The following is an 18703-nucleotide window of genomic DNA, read 5'->3' as shown; positions in this document are numbered from 1 at the left end:
GGGAGGAAGGGAGAATACAGGAGAGGTGGAGGAGAGTTTATCCCTGGGGTAAGATGCTCCCCATCTACAGATGGAATGGTTGCACTCTTCTATGGGGGTTACTATTTCACACAGGTAACCTTTCTGGGTTCTGTGAATTGCTCCCTACCTGGCCTGTTTAGTAGTCATACCATCAGTAAAGTTGTGTGTTGCTTAATGATAGGGGGATGTCCTGAGAAAATTGTCATTAGGCAATTTCCTCATTGTGTGAATCTCATAAGGTGCACTTACACAGACTTTCACAGTATAGGTCAGTCAGTCCAAGTGGCTCCTGATGCAACAAGATGCTATAAACGGGGTTGGGATTTGTAGCTCAGTTGATAGAGCATTTGCCTTGCATGTGTGAGGCATTGGGTTCAATCCTCAGCACCACATAAAAACAAATAAATAAAATAAAGGTATCGCATCAGTCTACAACTAAAAAAAATATTAAAAAAAAAGATGCTCTCAATTTGAGACGTGAAAATGCTTCCAGTGTCACACAGCATCCTGTTTTATAGGGTTTTTTTTTAAGTTCGTAGTAACACATTCTGAAATAATGATTAAAAATATAGTGCAGGAAATACATAAACCAGTGACATAGTCATTTATTATTGTTCTCCAGTATTAAGTGCTGTGTATAATGGTATGTGCTATACTTTTATAAGACTGGCAGAGCACTTGGTTTGTTTACACCAGTGTCACCACAACACATGAGTAATGTGTTTTGTTAAGACAGCAACTACGTCACTAGGCAATAGGAATTTTTCAGCTCCACGTATTATTATGGGACCACAATGGTGTATGTGAAGCATCATTAACCAAAACATCATTGTGCAATGCATGATTGCCGCTGGCAGCACTTCAACATTCCTTATCCTCAATCCTAAAACCATAATCACTGTCCATTCCTTTGTAAATACCTGCAGACCCTTTATTAATCTTACCTTAGACTACCCAGTTTGAATTGCTATCTGGCTCAGCTAGGGCCCAGAGTAAAGTGTATGCTGCCACCTGTAAAGTCTATACTTCCCATACCCTGGCAGGTGTCCTGGGAACTTCTTATGTATTAGCTCATGTACTACGAACAACAACTTACGAGATAAGTAGTAGAATGAAAGCGTAGATTTTAGAGATGAAAAAAAAACAGGCTTAGATTAACTTGCAAAAATAGCAGGTGGCTGAGCCATGGCTCCCATCCAGGTCTTTCTCACTCCAGAGTCTAACACCCTCTTCTCACCAATTTGGTGTCCAGCCTATCCAAAAGGCTTTGAACAGAGAAAAATGCACTTTGGCATTGTGTTTTACTCAGGGTAATATTTTAAAATACTTACATTTCCTGAGCAGTAGACAGACACCAGGAGAACAATCTTGAACAAGCTGTGGCACAAGAGACACCACACTTGGATTAAATATTTGTCATGAAGATGTAAAAGAAAATATTCAATCAGGAATAATCAAAATGCACCTTTTATAAAGACAAGAAGACAATAACTTCCGCAGCAAGAACACTGAAGAAGCAAAGAACACTGGACAAAGCACAATATTATATAATAACCATGATTGAGTGGAGCGAGTGCCTGAGACGACCGGGGAGATGTCATTCAGTGAAGTACAAGAACTCCTCTACAGCCAGGTGACAGCTGGTAGAACAGTGTGCACTCTGTTGTTTGTGCCCTGTGTTTTAATGCATTAGTGGTTCTTTATAAATATTGATGCCCTAGATGGCTTCATGAATATTTCCTTACCCCTACCACCATTCTTTTGTTCAGGTTTAAGAACTAAGCCATCAATTCAGTATTGTCGGGGATTTCGTGTGAGGGATTCCTTAGTAAGAACCCATCAGATGCTCACCTCTAATCACTATCCTGAAATTCTTAAAGCTCCAATATTTGTTTGTAGGATCTTAATAATATTATTATATTGTCATGTTGCTTGATTCTTCTTTACATCCTTAAGTTAACAATTCTCCCTAACCTGCACCTGGTTGCTTTAAAGGCAGTTGAGTTGCAAAACCTGCATCTCAGGAGGTCTCTCATCTACCAAGGTAGAAACCATTCATGCTTTTCAATAGAAAAAAAAATTAAAAAGGCAAATTCAAGAACCATTTTTGGTCCATGGGCCTATGGGTGGGCAGAGTTACAAAAGCCTCACACACCCCAGCTCCACCCAGGAGTGACATTCTGAAATCAAAGCTAAATGTTCTTCCTGAAACAGTTGCAAAAACAGGCTTTCACAAGCAGTGATCCTGCAGGGCCAGTGTCCCAGATCCTGTTGGACAAAGAAGCCTTCTTTGATAAGCAAGTGTTCTTGCTGCGGAAGTTATTAGTAGTGCTGTATGATCATAAGTCTTATGGGACAGTTTTTCTCCCTCTAGCTAATGAGTGTAAACTTTCAGAAGCCATGTGCAGATATATAAATAATAACCCTTATGAGACAAATATGTCAGAGAGTTAAAGGTCTTTGGAACTGAGTAGAACCAATATAAAATATCTGTTTTTATAGAGGAATGATATAAAGGGCTCAGAAAATGATATGCTAACGTGACACTGTGGCATGCTGAGCACTTTGAGCAGGAGAACATTGAAAGGACCTCAGAAGTATAGTTTCTTTCTAATCTTCTCCTGTCCTCCTACTTCCAGCTACTAATTCTTCCTTAATGTGAGTCATAGAGACCAGAATTCCTCTTCCCCAAGGCAGATCATAGAAACTGGAACCCCTTTCCTTCAAAGCAAGTCATAAAGCTGAAAAATATGCTTCTAACCTTTCCCGCCTGTCTGTGTAAGAGCTGCCATAAAAGAAGGTTTCTGTCCTACTTTTTTTTTTGTACCCAATGCACTTTGGCATTGCATTTTACTCAGGGTAATATCTACAAATACTTACATTTCCTGAGCAGTGGACACTTACCTACTAAGCAACATCCCTAGCCCTTTTTATTTTTTATTTTGAGACAGAATCTTGCTAAGTTGCTTAGAGCCTCTCTAAATTACTAAGGCTTAGTTTTGTATTCCCGATCTTCCTGCCTCAGCTTCCTGAGCTGCTGGGATTACAGGTGTGCACCACTGCGCCCAGCCTGGCCCACCTCTTTTTTTAAAAAAAAAAAAGATAGAGTGAGAGGAGAGAGAGAATTTTTTAATATTTATTTTTTAGTTATCGGCGGACACAACATCTTTGTTGGTATGTGGTGCTGAGGATCGAACCCGGGCTGCACGCATGCCAGGCGAGCGCTCTACCGCTTGAGCCACATCCCCAGCCCCCTGGCCCACCTTTTTTGACAGCAGATCCCAAGACCTTCATTCCAGAAGGGTCCTGCCCTACACCTGGGGAGGAAGGAATGCTGCATAGAGAGGCTGAGAGGAATCTGAACTGGCAGGTCTTGCTGGATTCCCCCCTCTGTCTAGCCCATCAGGTCTGGTCCATTTTTTCCAGTCACATTTCTATATGGCTATCCTTTTCTGTCAAACCTAAGTATAAAAGTGGCCAGTTTTCTCTGGATTTTTGGGTCTTCAATCTGAGGGTTCCCGTGTCTTGTAATACTTCAATCAAATAAATCCATGTGCTTTTCTCTTTGGACTTGTCTTTTGTCACTGGTGTCTACAGTGACCTTATGAGTGAGGAAAGGTACCCTTTTAGCCCCTACAGGACAAAAGGCTTAATGATTTGTCACATGAGAGTAGAAATTAGAATTCATGATTTCAGATCTAGTGCTCTTTTCATGACATTCACCATCCAAATGACAAAGTAGTTGAGGAGTCCGTCCGAAACACAGCCAGAAGTCCTAGAAGACAATAGAGAGTGAAGTACAGAACAAGGATTATTTGGGTGATATTAAATAGATTAGCATAAATAAAACAAAGTTTGTGAACAAGAAATAAGAGAGAATATATGAATTAAGCCCACAAGGCTTTGGGGTGTGTGTGTGTGTGTGTGTGTGTGTGTGTGTGTGTGTGTTACTGGGGATTTGTGAATGCTAAGCAAATGCTCTTCCATTGAGCTACATCCCCAGTCCTGCTTGAAGCCTTTGAATTCCATTAATTCATTAGATATTGCTACATATCAAACCATAATAAAACCTGGTGGTTTAAGATAATGAGCATTATCTTTCATTCTTGTAATCTAACTGTAACTCATAATCTAATTGTGACCATCCTTTTAAAGCTACAAGTCTCTTTATCAAAGAACTTGACCATAAAAAAAATACATAATGTCTATCAGTGTGTTTGCTGACTTACTAAAACATCCTGATTAAATTGATTGAATGCAATATGAACTACATTTTTGTGGTCCAGGTGTTTTGTTCTTATTGCTGTTAGTGTTTAGATGGAATGATTGAGTTGTGAGGGCAAGGGACTTACGGGTTTTTAATATATTGGTCTCTCTCATGTTTTCCTTGGCGTCAAACACCAAAGTGCCTAAGACATAGCTATACTCAATAAATATTTCTTGACTATGGGACTATCATGGCACAGTAGCACAAAAACTAGAAATAAATGGGTCACTTTACACAAAGGATACTGGGATATTCTTAGGATGACATTATGAGGATCTTTTTTTCTTTTTTAATCTTCAAATGCCCTTATATATCATTGCTGACCTAGAGAAATGGTTCACCCTGGATTTTAATTATTATTGTTTTTATATTGTATTATAAATTCTACAAGATTAAGGGTTCTTTCTGTGTTATTTACCTCTATGTTCTCATGACTATACCCAAGGCTCAGCACCCAGTAAGCACTCCATAAATATTGGTGGTTGTGTTTCCTTTTTACAACCCAATGCAAGCATTTGCCAACTTGCTATTTTGTGATTGTCCACAAGATTTGTGACTTTTATTTCAGAACACTGGCTGGTTTCAAGCCTTTGTACCTGTCTTTAAGTCTTATACAAAAATGAAATGCAAGCTGCCTAACTTCTGGCCAGAGAAGCTCTTAGCATTTATAAATACAGTAATAATCAATGTGCCAGTGAGAATACCAGACAGCTTAGCATGAGGCCTGAAGAAATAAGAGTTCCAGAAGTGCTCAATCAATACACCTCCCTCTCACTAATAAAAAAAAAAAGATAATAACTTTGGCAGCTCTCTGACCAACTCTTGTCTCTCATCTAAGAGGAGTGTTTTCTAAAAGTATTTGTTCTTTTGAGAGCTTGCAGATGGCAAGGACTTACAAGCCTGTTTAATTCTAGTAACACACTGCATGATCCTAACCAAATTCCAAATGGCATCAGCTCACTAGACTTGGAAACTTGGATGTTCACAAAATGCTTGCCAAATGCCTGTCAATTACATTCTGAAATAGTAGGCCAAGCTGTGAATGTAAAAGGCATCCCAGATCCAGGGATGATAGAGAGTGAAGTATAGAACAAGGATTATTTGGGGGATATTAAATAGATTAGCATAAATAAAACAAAGTTTGTGAACAAGAAATAAGATAGAATATATGGATTAAGCACAAGGCTTTGGTGTGTGTGTGTGTGTGTGTGTGTGTGTGTGTGTGTTACTGGGGATTTGTGAGTGCTAAGCAAATGCTCTACCATTGAGCTACATCCCCAGTCCTGCTTGAAGCCTTTGAATTCCATGAATTCATTAGCTATTGCTACATATCAAACCATAATAAAACCTGGTGGTTTAAGATAATGAGCATGTATTGTTATCCACAATGATAGTATTGCCCAAGATAATAATATCACTGACCACAACACTGAAGTTCTTTTGGCTTAGACTCAGCTCACTCATGCTTCTGCAGTCTGCTGTGGGTTGGGCAGACAGTTCTGCTGATCTTGGCTGCTCCAGCTCACATATTTGGCAATTAGTTAGCTATAGGCTTAAGAAGTAGATAATTAACATCCTGGACCTGATGTGGCCTGATATTGATGATGTCTGCTTACAGAGATGACCCTTGGATGCTGTTTGGGAACATGACTTTTAGAATGTTCCCTGTTACTAATTGTATTTGTTTTCTATTTCTGACGTTTATGTTTATGATATCTATATCTATATATAGATATATAGATATAGATATCATAAACTTTGTGGCTTAACAAGCAAATTATCATATAGCTCTGGAGATCAAAGTTTTAAAATTTAAACTGCATATCTTCTGGAGACTCTACAGAATAATCTGTTTCTTTGGCTTTTTATACTTCAAGAGGTCAACTACATTCCCTTGGCTCATGACTCTTTGCTCTGTCTTCAAAACCAACAGCACAGCATTTTCAAATTCCACCCCCCTTGGCCTAAACCCTGGATAATCCAGAAAAATACTCCCATCTCAAGATCCTCAATTTAAGTCACATGTGCAATGTCAATTTTGGGGCCGGGGAGTTCTGGGGATTGAACTCAGGGGCACTCAACGACTGAGCCACATCCCCAGCACTATTTTGTATTTTATTTAGAGACAAGGTTTCTCTGAGTTGCTTAGCACCTTGCCATTGCTGAGGCTGGCTTTGAACTCACAATCCTCCTCCTTTGAACTCCCAAGCCTCCCAAGCCACTGGGATTACAGGCGCGTACTGTCACGCCTGGCTGCAATGTTCCTTTTGTCATGTAACATACTAATAGATTCTGGGTATTAGGACTTAGAAATTTTCAGGAGGGCATTGTTCACTCATTCTGTTTACCGCACCAACCAAGGAGGCAGTTTTGCATACCTGGGCACTGAACCCCTCTGCACCAGTTTACCTAGATTGTGCAAACAATGGGATTTGCAGTAGGATGAACTTTCCATAATTGTGGCTGGTTATCTAAGCATCCTCTGCCTATGTGACCAGTCCCCAGTAAAAGACCCTGGACTCTGAGTCTCAAGTAAGCTTCCCCACATAGAAGCACATAGAAACACAGTGACACGTTACTAAATATCATTGCTGGAGGAAGAAGTATGCAGACCTCCATCATTAGCTCATAAACCTGAAGCACTGGTTTTGTTGTCTTATTCTTCTGTTTGAAAAACAGAATAAGAAGTGTGTCCTCCTGCACTGAAGGGAAAATTTGGAAGCCTGCACTTGGGCTCTTCCGTCTCTGCCTCACATGTCATTTTCATTTGCTGATCCTGCAATGTGTCTTTTTTCTGTAGTAAGCCATAACCATGAGCACAATTTCTGAGACTTAGGAGTGCTTATAGTGAGTGATCAAATATGTGGGTGGTCTTAAACTTCTCTCCCCAACCCCAAACAAGGCTGATCAAAAATTAGCTTCAACCAGGACAATTTGCCCCATTCCTACCTCATCATGAGCTCTCTTATCTTCCACAGGTCACTCCAGGCTGGCATTCTCATGGGAAGTCCTGAAACCAAGTGGAGGCTGCAAGGCCTCTTGAGCCTTAGGCCTAAAACTGGTACCCTGTCATTTTCAGTGCGTTCTGTCGGCCAAAGCAAATCACAAGACAAACCCATATTTGAGGGATGGAGAAATTAAAATCTACTTTTGATGGGAATCTTTTAAAAATCTGGCTGTATTGGGCATGCACAGTGTAAGGATATTAGTTGGGACCATCAGTGTGAATGAAATCTCTTAAGTGCTTGGACACTATTCAGAAGTAATGGGGAGTAAGAATTTTCATTTTTAAAACAGAAGAATAAGATAACAAAAACAGTTCTTTGGGTTCATGAGCTAATGGTGAATAAGATTAATAAGCAAGCATGAAATCCTAAAGTTAGAAAGTTGAAGGTAATTATTTTGGAATGTGACAATCAATGATTGGAGTAAAAATGAGAAAATTGAGTTATCTAATTGAAACTGGTGAAAAACTATGTTAATCAAGACAAGTGAGGGTAGCATTTGTGGTATTTATCCTTATTCATTCAAATATTTGTGAGTGTGTACTCTATGCTGGGATTACAACAGTAAACAAAATAGATATGTTTCTTTCTCCATGTGTTTATTTTCTACTTGGACTAAGAAGTAAACATTTGAGCTGAGCCCTAAAGATTTAGAAGAAGGCAGCCTCATCCAAAAGAGCCCTGAGCAGAAGTAATGGCAAACACCCCGACCTAGTGTTGATGGACAAGAATGGAAGTGGGAAGATTAGTTAGACCACAGACCAGCAGCATCAGATTCACAGGGGAGCTTGTCGGATAAACAGAGCTGTGGTCCTCTCTACCTACTTGGAATCAGAATATGTATTTGAATAAGATCCTCAAGTGATTCTTTTGCACATCAGAATTTGAAAAGCACTAAGTTGGAAGTAGCTTGTCCTGAAGTAGTGGCTGAGGAGATGGAAACAGAGGGAATATGTTAAAGATCGTCCTCTGGATTTGGGTTGGAATTAAAAACTGACCTCAGAAGGACAGCATGGAGGTAGTGGTTGGATGCAGACATGGAGCACTGGTGTCTGCTGTCAAAGATACTTCAGGCAGAAGTCCAGTACCCTGGAGAGCTCCCATAAACCCGTGATTGAAGATGAGTGTCCCAGAATCTACAGAGAGACATGTTTTAGCTTGAAAACCTTCAAGTCATCTTTTGGAGGAAGCTCTAGATTCTTAATAACTAGATTAAGTTCTATGATTCCTGGGAATCCTCTTTATTGCCCGAAGTGCTTTCTGTTCCAAACAATTGAAGAGCCTGGGAGTCTGATCTGATCTGATTTGCATACTTCAGTGAATTATAATCCTGATGGAAGGCCAGAAGGCCATCATGAAATGGAAGTGAGAGGAAAGCACCTTTCTTGAGATGCGTAAGGACCCCTTCACTTCTAGAACAGCAATTGGCCCAGGTTCAAGGGTTCAACTCCAAAATAGAAACTGCCTGGATATTAACTATAGCAATAATTCTAAAAATGGAAAAGGTCATATTTCCTTCACATTGTAAAGGACATGTTATTAGAACTTGGTGAAGGATGCAGAGAGAAGGGGAAGGAATACCAGAATCCTTAATTGCTACCAGGGTCTTCCTATTGCTTTCACCTGTCCTGCCTAAGCTATGGGCAGCAAACAAATATTCCATTAAAATTCCATGGATGCTCTGAGATATTAATCATGTCACTCCCATTAAAATCATTTAAAAAAGGACAGGTATAAGTAAAGGTATGGAAAAATTGGAGCTTTACACATTGTTGGTGACATACAACCATTATGAAACATATAACCATTAAGAAAAAATGTCTGACAGTTTCTTATAAAGTTAAGAATATGCCTGCCACATGATCCAGAAATTCCACTACTAGGTAAAATATATCTTCATTACAATACTTCTGCAGATATTCTTATAGCAGCTTTACTCATAATAGACCAAAAAAAATGGAAACAGGCCTCTCAGCGTCACCAGTTGCTATGTGTGCACGCGGAGGACCGAGCTAGCTCACAATAAACACCTCTTTGCTGCTTACATCGATCTTGGGTCTCTGGTGGTCTTTGGGGGTCCTGAATTCGAGCATAACATATGGGGGCTTGTCCGGGATCCCCCTAATAAGCCTACCCAGACACCCCGATGGAGAGGTGATGAAAACCCGGCCGGTAAGTAAAGGCATTGCCGATGTGTAGGAAAATGGACTCTGGATGCATGCAGTAATGGTTTTGTGTTGTGAGGTCGGCAAAAGGTCCAGGTGGACGCACCGAAGGGCAGCCGGCGGGGTTTGTGGGAGACGTCCCCAGCCCCTTTCTGGGTTCTGAGTGGATTGCCTGTAGTAAAGTATTTTGTGAAGTATTTAGTAAAGTATTTTGTAGCTGACGGATCCGCAGTCCGCCTGAGCCTTTAGTTTCTGGGTAGCAATCCACGACGCGCTGCGAATTCTGTGGCCGTGCTGCGAATTTTGTGTTATATGTTTTTGTTTCTGTTGTCCTGTCTGTCTCCACCCCAACACCCTGGCAAGAGAACTAACTCCCAATCTGGGGTTGTCAGACCCAATCTGAGGGGGATGCTCTCCCAGTCCGTTTGTCTGAAGGGAAGGCCCCAGTTGGCTTGGGGCCAGCACCTACTTTCATTTTTTGACAATCTGAAGAGGGAATCTATGTCTTTGTGTGTGTCTCTGTGTGTGTTTTTGTCTGTGTCTCTGTTAAGTGTGATGGCATTGTTTACTTTGGACCGATGCAGAGTCCCAAATTCCAATCTGCCTTAGAGGTGTGGAGATAACTTTAGCTAGATTTTAACCTAAATTGTAAGCGAGATTAGGGAAGCAGTGTTTTCTTTTCTTCCCATAGTTGGCCTGAGTGCACCCGCTGCGGTTAAGAAATGCCTGCTTCGGATCTAAGAACTTTGATATCTCGCTTTAACTTTTCTCAAAACCCTGTCCTCATTATTAAATTGGCATTAATTGGCTTTGGGGATGGGAGCCAAACTTTCACTCATAAATTCTGTCCCAGACCGAGATTCTACACCGAGGTAAGTGCACGCACCCCATGTCTGTTTGAGGTGCATCTTTCTCTTTCTTTCTGGAGGTAAGGTGGGCACCCGACTGCTACTTAAATGCAATTAGTGCAGCCGCCACTCTACAAGACTCGGGTGAGAGGTTTCTCGGCCTAGGCAGCTCTCAATCACCTGTTCGGTACAGAGCAGGCATGTTGGGTTCTGCCAAAGCCGCTTCCAACTTTTCTGTCTGGGCCCGGAGAGCAATTGGCGTGAGTACACAGTGTCCTGAATCCCGGTGTGCCTCAGATGCGTGGAGGTGGAGGAAAGAGTTTGGAACAACTGCGGAATTCCGGTCTGGGCTACCCTCAGAGTATTCCTAAGGTCCTTTCTCTTGAGCCTCCTCCCAACAGCCCTCAGGGGTATCTAGGGTGATCGGTAGATGAATGGCACTGAGGGAAAGCCCCAATCACATTTGCCTCCTTATGGGCTACGCAACACTCCCAACCCCACATCCATTCCTCCTGGATGCTCCCCTTCTTTCTCAGGTTAGAAATGTTAGCAATTCAAGTTGTAGGACTGAAAAAGACATAAGATAATTAGTAAAATCTGCCCAGGTTCTCTTAGGAGCATAGATAACTTTCAATAGTCTGTTTTACCGCCCCAATGTTTAAAATGTGCTGTGTTCCTTAAGCTGCTAAGAGAGACATTTTTAGAGGAAAAAAAAAAAACAAGAAAAAAATTTGGGCCGATCAAAGTACAAACCCCCTCCCCCTTCAAGAAAACATCTGGTCCACTCATGGGAAATCTAAGGTGCCACTGATAAGAGTCATAATTAAATGAAGTTAAAAACCTGGAGATTTTTCTCTTATCCGGTCTGTTTTAAAGGTTATTATAGATTGTTTCTTGGGGATGATCTTGGCTAAATGTGATTTTTTTTATTGTAACAATCTGGTATCTGAATGGGTTTCTAAAGCATTGCACAATCTTACAGTTAAAAGTTGGGTTTAAGTAATTGTTTGAGATTTCCGATAGTTCATGCTAGAAAACTTAAATACTTAGGACAGAAAATTAAAGAACTCTACTTCCAAGTTGGCAAGTAACTCCCAATCATTTAGCTTTATTTTTTCTCATCAATTTTTGAACTGGGTAGCCTGAAAAGATTTCACTAGGTATACCAGTGCATTAACTTGGACAAGGATAGTAAATTATGATATGGTATCTGTTCCCCTCTGTGTAAAGATTCAGGAAAAGAAAGTGTTGGATTGGGACATTGGTTGGTCTGGCTTATTGAAATGACATTAAATAGCAACAGTCTTAGAAATTTTTTTAAAGCTTAATTTTGGATATACATGGTAGTGTGTAGTTCTCTTAAAAATTTTTCAGGCGATTTAATGTAACTTAATACTACTTTAGGAACTTCAGAACAAAGAAAGTGTCTTTATGGGAACTCAAACTAGATTAAACCAAAGAGTAAATTGTATGGCATTTACTAATTACTGGCCAGTCAATTTTTTCTAGGACTTTTGCTTTTTTCTTAGATTCTGTATTTTTTTTGAGCTCATGATTTTTATCCTACAGACAAGCTAATGTTTTTCTGATAAGTTCTATTTTTGATCAACTGGAGTTTTTTTAAACATTGCAATGAGATTTCACCTGAGAAAGCTGCAAGGCCTTTTGTGTTATGTGTTACACTTGTGTTACGTGTTGTATGTCGGTGTGTCTGTGTGTATGTCCATATACCCTGCAGTGATATGACAATTGACAGATGAGGAGCGCTCATGAAAAATTTAAAAATGGATCCAAATATCTTTGATTCACATGATTCAAATGGTTCAATTTAAATTGGGTAAACAGATAAAAGTAAAGATGTCTTTAAAATTAAGCTTATAAGTTTTTCTAGGTGTTCAAAAATAAAACCTAATAAAATTTTGATGTCTATGAAATAATCTGCTTAAATTCAAAAATTCGCAAGTTTTGTTTCAAAATGTGAACAAAAGGAAGTTAACAGATAAAAAGAGAAACTAGAAGGTTCTAGGTATGGATTTAATAGAGGGAAAATGTGTTTCTGGATAAGAGAGTCTACGTGACTAAGTAATCAAGAGGTTTAAGTAAGTGATATAAAGAAGGTCTGTGTAAGTTGGTTATAAGTGTAAGTTTTTGAGCAAGTAATCTTAAAGAAATTAAACAGCTGGTTAAACAAGAAAAAAAATGGAAACAACTCAAATACCCCTCAACTAAAAATATATGTAAACAAATTGTGGTATATTTATATAAATGGAATATTACACAGCGATTTAAAAAAGATAATGAAGCCGGGTATGGTGGTGCACGCCTGGACTCCCAGCAGCTCTGGAAGCTGAGGCAAGAGGATCATGAGTTCAAAGACAGCCTCAGCAACAGTGAGACACTAAGCAACTCAGACCCTAACTGTAAATAAAATGCAAAATATAGGGCTGGAGATGTGGCTCAGTGGTCAAGTGCCCCTGAGTTCAATCCCCAGTACCCAATAAAATAAAATAATGAATGCTGATACATGAAACAACAAAGATAAATATAAAACATTATGAATAAACAAATTGTGGCATATTTATAAATGACACATTAATTGTCAATGTAAAATAATAAACTATGGATATATGCAACTACAAGGCTTAATATCAAAAGCAAGAATCTAGATGCAAAAAAAGTAGGAAATGAGTACATTTGATTCCATTTATATAAAATTCTAGACAAGGCAAAACTCACTGATGGTGCTGAAAATCACCACTATTGTTGTCTACTAAATGGAGCAGAAATTGAAAAGAAAGAAATAGAACACAGCTTTCTGGGGTGACAGAGATGTTCTACATCTTGATTGGGGAGCTGGTGACTTAGGTATATGCATTTAATAGAATTCATACAATTATACACTTAAGATCCACAATTGTTATCATATATAAATTTTACCTCAATAAAATTTTAAAATTTTGATTAACTAAAAAATAAAATCCTTCCCAGTCTTTGTCTCATTCCAAGGGTACATGCCTATATCTGCTGGGTAGTTTCAAACTAGAAAAATCTGTGAGGGCTACTCAGCAATCCTTCCGGTCTGGAAAGAATGTGACAGAGGACTGGCAGTTTGCCCAGGCCGTTGGTGGAAACCTAGAGGCAGCTGGGCTTAGCAAAAGCTCTCCTGCAAGCTTAGAACAATGCCTGTAACGTGTGACCATGAAATTGTAACATCCCCCCTGGAGCCTGTGTGTCATTGGAAATCTCATTTAGAGTGAAGCTGCATCTCCATCTAAGCCACAGAGAGACAGATGAATTGCTCAGCTGCCCTTTCATGCAGTTCCGGTTTCAGTAGCAACTGGGGGAGGAAAAAAAAAAAAAAACAAAAACAGATTTTTCAGTGTGATTAAATGTTCAGTCCAGAATAAAGGAACCTAAAAGAGCAGCCAAAGAACAAGATAACAGAACAATGAGGCTACATGCTCCCAGATCTGTTCTTCTTTTTTTCCGTGACCATCTTGCTCCAAGTTCTAGTTGAGTTTTGAAACATCTCCCTCCCAAGGTAGATTCATTCAACCAACATGGTGCATTTTCTGTGAGCCAGGTGCCATGCCAAATACTTGGAATGCAAAAAAAAAAAAAAAAAAAAAAAAAAAAGCCGGATCCTACTCCTTGAGAATCACAATTGGGTGGAAGCTAGGCTACTGTCACAGTCGTCAACTAATTTGATCCTTACAACCTCTCTGAGAGATAGGTGAAGCAGGGACCATCACAACTCTCATCTCTCAAACTGGAAACTGGGATTCAGGAGAAGTTGAAAGAGATGCCCAAGGCCAAATTGCCAGTAGGAAAGCTAAGATTTGAGTTCAGGTGTTATTTTGAGTTTCGTGCTCTTTCCAATATATGTTAAAGATGTATGGAAAATAGATATGATCCTTTCTCTCAATTCATTAAGGTCTTGGGTCTGAAGAATGTTGGGAACTTGTAAACACAGAACTGACATGGAAAAGAAAGAACCAGGACCAGGCTGTACCTAGTCCTCAGGAAGATAAGTAGCCTTGTTCACTCTGCATAGACATGGAGAGCTCAGGCTTGGCTCATCAGGTGTTCCATGTCCATAGACAAGTGACCAGATGAATGGAAGGTGCAGGTATTCACCCACTCACACAAGCCCTTTGTATAGCATTGACTCGTTCACAGGGGCAGAATCTCATGACCTTAAAAACATCCTCAGGACCCATGTCCCAACAATGTTGCATTGGGAATTATATTTTAAATACATGAATTTTGGGAAGGTACATTCAGATAACAGTACCAGGTGTGTTAGCCAAGTTAATTAATCCCATGTATTATTGTCCATCAACAATGTCATCCTTAAGTCCCTGTGGGAGGCACATGAGGTTTGGCATGACAAGAAAAGCATCAGACTCCCAGTCATGTGGGAGAGCACTCAGGCTGGTTTCCATATCTATCTATCCAAGGCCTTGGTTAAAAGCAACAGAATCAGACTCTGGCTCCATTAAGCAAATAATAATTTAAGAAGGACATAGATGGCTCATAGATCTAATGAGAAGTTAAACAACCAGAAGGGGCAGGAACTAGTACAATTCTGAAGATTCCTATAACAAGGACACATGAAAAAATCTCTTCCAATGGTCAGCTTCAACATTTTCTATCCTTTCCTCTTTCAACTAAGGTTATTCCCAAGGGAGAGAGAACCTGGTTAGCTGAGCTTGATCCTCTTGCCTTCACTTTGGCAGGTAATAGAGAAGGTACCTGCAATAACAGTCACCAGAAAACTGCACTGAGTGAAGGCTTGGTTTCTCAAAGGACAATCAGAATGCCGTCAATGCTGCTTCCAGAAGAAGCAGTATGAATACTTTGCCAGCAAAAAACTTGCAGGTCCAAGACAGGATCCAGAGGAAACTGAAAGCTCAGCCAGAGAAACAACCAGGAGGGGTGGTCAAAGAATGAACAAGAGAAACAGTTCCTCATATCCTGGAACTCCCCACCATACTGCATACTCCAGGCAAGTGACAGCAAATGCCTTCCTAAACTGTCATACGGTGCTGGGGGAAATGGAAAATGGTCCTGCTGCTTTCAAAAATAGTTTGGCAGTTCCTCAAAACATTAAGCAGAATTACCACGTGACCTCGCAGTTCCATTTCTAGGAATGTAATCAAAAGAACCAAGAACAGGTGTTCAAACAAAAACTTGCACATGAATGTCCATGACAGAACTATTCACAACAGCAAAGGTAGAAACAATTCAAATGTCCATCAATGAATGAACAGGTAAAAAGGAGTGTGGTGTCTCTATGTAATGGAATATTACCCAGTCTTAAAGGGAATGAAGTACTGATAAATGTCCCTATATAAAATGAACCTTGAAAACATGATGGTAAGTGAAAGAAACAGATTCAAAGGATCACTTACTGTATGCTACCACTTACATGAAATGTCCAGAATGGGCAAATTCATAAAGGCAAGCAGATTAGTAGTTGTTGGTCCTGGGGAAGGGGGAATGGGGAGTGACTGCTTAACGGGGACAGGGTGTTTTTTTAAGATGATGAAAATAGCCTGGAACTGGATAGTGGTGATGGTCTCAGAGCACTGTGAATGTCCAAAAGGCTTTTGAATTGTATGTTTTAAAACAGTAAATATTATTTTATATAATTTTCACCACTATTCAAAATAAAAACAAGGGCTGGGGATATAGCTCAGTTGATAGAGTGCTTGCTTTGCATGCACAAGGTCCTGGATTCAATCCCCAGCACCAAAAAAAAAAAAAAAAAAAAAAAAAAAAAAACCCTAGAGTGGTGGTGCATGCCTGCATGCCTGTAATCCCAGTGACTTGGGAAGCTGAGGCAGGAGGATCAAAAATTCAAGGCCAGCCTCCTCAATTTAGTGAGGCCCTAAGCAACGTAGTGAGACCCTGTCTCAAAACAAAAATAGAAAGGATTGGGGATGGGCTCTGAGGTAAAGTGCCTCTGGGTTCAATGACTGGTACCAAAAAACAAAAACCAAGAAGACTACTTCAGTTTGTGTGACAACAAATCTTGGCACATGAACTCTCCCAGTGGTGAAAGTCTAAATTCTGCAACTACTTTAGAGAGCAACCATCACACCAGGCAGCAGATTCCAACAAAACAGGCAAGCAATACTCTGTCCCAGAGGTAAGGATTTTATTTTATCAATTGATAAAGCTTTTGGACTACCTGATTTAGCTGCCTCCATGGTAACATGCAAAAACAATTACTGACTAAATGAGAAAATATGCCACTCTGGAAAAGGAGACAGTGGATCAAAGTACCTTCAGCCCGGTTGTCACAATTGGACAACATCTGTAATTTTTTTTTATTACTTTTATTTAGTTGTAGTTGGACACAATACCTTTATTTTATGTGGTGATGAGAATCGAACCCAGGGCCTCGCACGTCCTAAGTGAGCACTCTACCACTGAGCCACAACCCCAGCCCAGAAAGACATCTTTAAAGTATTCTTATTTCAGGGTCTTCAACAACAGGAAATTCCAGAAAAGTCATGATTTGCTTAAAGTCACAAAACTAGTTAGTGGCAGAACATGTTGTAAAGGTAAAATTTCTAAGCTGATTCTAAGCTGCAAAAGTCTGAGTTAAAGTGTAAAAGACCGGGCATTGTAAAGTTTCTAAATGGCAAGGACTGGGCTAAAAAGTAAAAGACAAGGCATTGTTACAACTCCTCTGCTACCCCGGGAACCTGTAATCTCTGTAGCTGTTAGGACAATACCTGAACTGCCCAGTAAATATTTCTCCTGGTTCCCTGGTTGTTTAATAGCTAAGGGCTCCAAGTAGCACGGCACGTAAGCATCTAGGCTCCAAAACCAATCAGTTTAAATGTGTACCCCGCTTAGAAATGACCAATCACCCCTGCCCAGACTGTTCCCGCCAATGAATGTACTAATCCTGTCTCAGAGTTGTTGTTCAATTTTCCCGCGCCTCATGATTTGTTCTGATGTATGCAAAGCCCTCCGCCCTCTCCAAAAAGTGTACTTAAGCTATGCTTGACCTCTGCTCTGGGCTCTGGGCTGCTCTATCTTCCTGAGTGAGCCTGGAACCTCAGCATGCTGAATTAATAAATCCCCTTTTGCCAATTGCATGGAGCCAGTCTCTTGTGTGGTCTCTTTCTCCGACGCTCCGCCGGACCCTTACAATGTCCCAGAAGAATCAATGTTGTGTCTCTTTTCACCACACCATGTTCGTAGTCAAGGCAATCCCATAAATATCTTTCAGGGCAGTTGAAACCTGAACATTAGCTAATTCAGGGAAGATTATATTTCCCCTGCCTATCCCCTAGGCTGCTCAAACACATGTACCGGAGAAACCTGCTATCTTCACTTTTAAAGTTGCTTCTTCTGTATGCTCCAAATCTTGGTTTGTGTCACCACCCAAATTAGAAAGCTGGATTCTCAGGCACTATCTCTCTACTTCACCCTCTGTGTTCCAGAAACCAGTGCGCCAACACACCAATCCTAACTTGGGGACAGTGAGCAAATTTGTCTTCACTGGTGTTCTCATTGTGGCTTCCTAATCTTGAATTTGGATTCTATAGATAATTTGGAAATATAGATAATTCTACATCCTGTGATGGCCACTGTCCCCTTCAAGGACATGTTCACAGAGACCAGAAGACCTTCCAATAGGCTTTACCTCTTAAAAGTTTCACGACCTCCTGAGAGTGCCCCCTAAAGACCAAACCCTGAGCACATGGACTCTTCTGGGACATGGAAGATCTGAACTGTAACAGGGAACACAGCTCTGGGTAATTTCCAGATGGTCTGCCTACCTCCATCTAAGATTAGCCATCACGCAGGTGAAGTGAAGTCTGCCAAGCAAACGCACTTCTAGGTGGTGGCCTCTCACTGGTCCCAATGAAGATTGAAGAAAGACAAAAACAAACCCTGCCTCATTCATGCTGAGGACATGCTGGATATCCACTTCACTCATTTAGGGTATGTCTTTATCAGAGGGACAAAATCTGGGGGTAATAGCATTCTCTTCCTAGGGTCCAGATTCAGATTAACAGTAGAAGTAAAAAATGAGCTATAAAGGGTGAAAAGATTTATAGGCTCTGAAGAGCAAGCAGAATATGAAATAAGCTATAAAAAAGTTTAAAATACTCTTGACCTCCGCCACAGCAACTACAACCAAGTCTTGACCTTGTTTCTTCATATGCACAAAAAGCACTTTTGACTTAGTATTACAAATAACATTGGACTATTTGGTTTCCTTGGTAACCTGAAGTTCTGCCCTGTAGGTGACAATCTGAGACTGCAGAGGCACCAATTTCTTTCCAGCTCTAACAATTCTCATTGTATGAATATCCGGAGCCATAGAAAGCCTACTAAAGGGATATTGGTACAAAAAGTAAAACTATTGAA

General features: G+C 40.3%; 1 pseudogene across 1 annotated transcript in view; it reads left to right on the top strand.

Moving 5' to 3' along the window:
• Window positions 1-2217: 2217 nt before the first annotated feature.
• The window catches only part of LOC308633507 (proteasome subunit alpha type-2-like), a 31779-nt pseudogene continuing 15293 nt past the window's right edge, over window positions 2218-18703 (top strand). Inside the window, exon 1 of the transcript in view lies at window positions 2218-2404. The product of the transcript in view is annotated as a proteasome subunit alpha type-2-like (transcript). The remainder of the gene's footprint in view (window positions 2405-18703) is intronic.

The sequence above is a fragment of the Spermophilus citellus genome, assembly GCF_964194105.1.
Source record: "Spermophilus citellus genome assembly, chromosome: 14".
Taxonomy (NCBI): Eukaryota; Metazoa; Chordata; class Mammalia; order Rodentia; family Sciuridae; genus Spermophilus; species Spermophilus citellus.
Note: the sequence above shows the minus strand (reverse complement) of the source record. Positions and strands in the feature narration are given on the sequence as shown.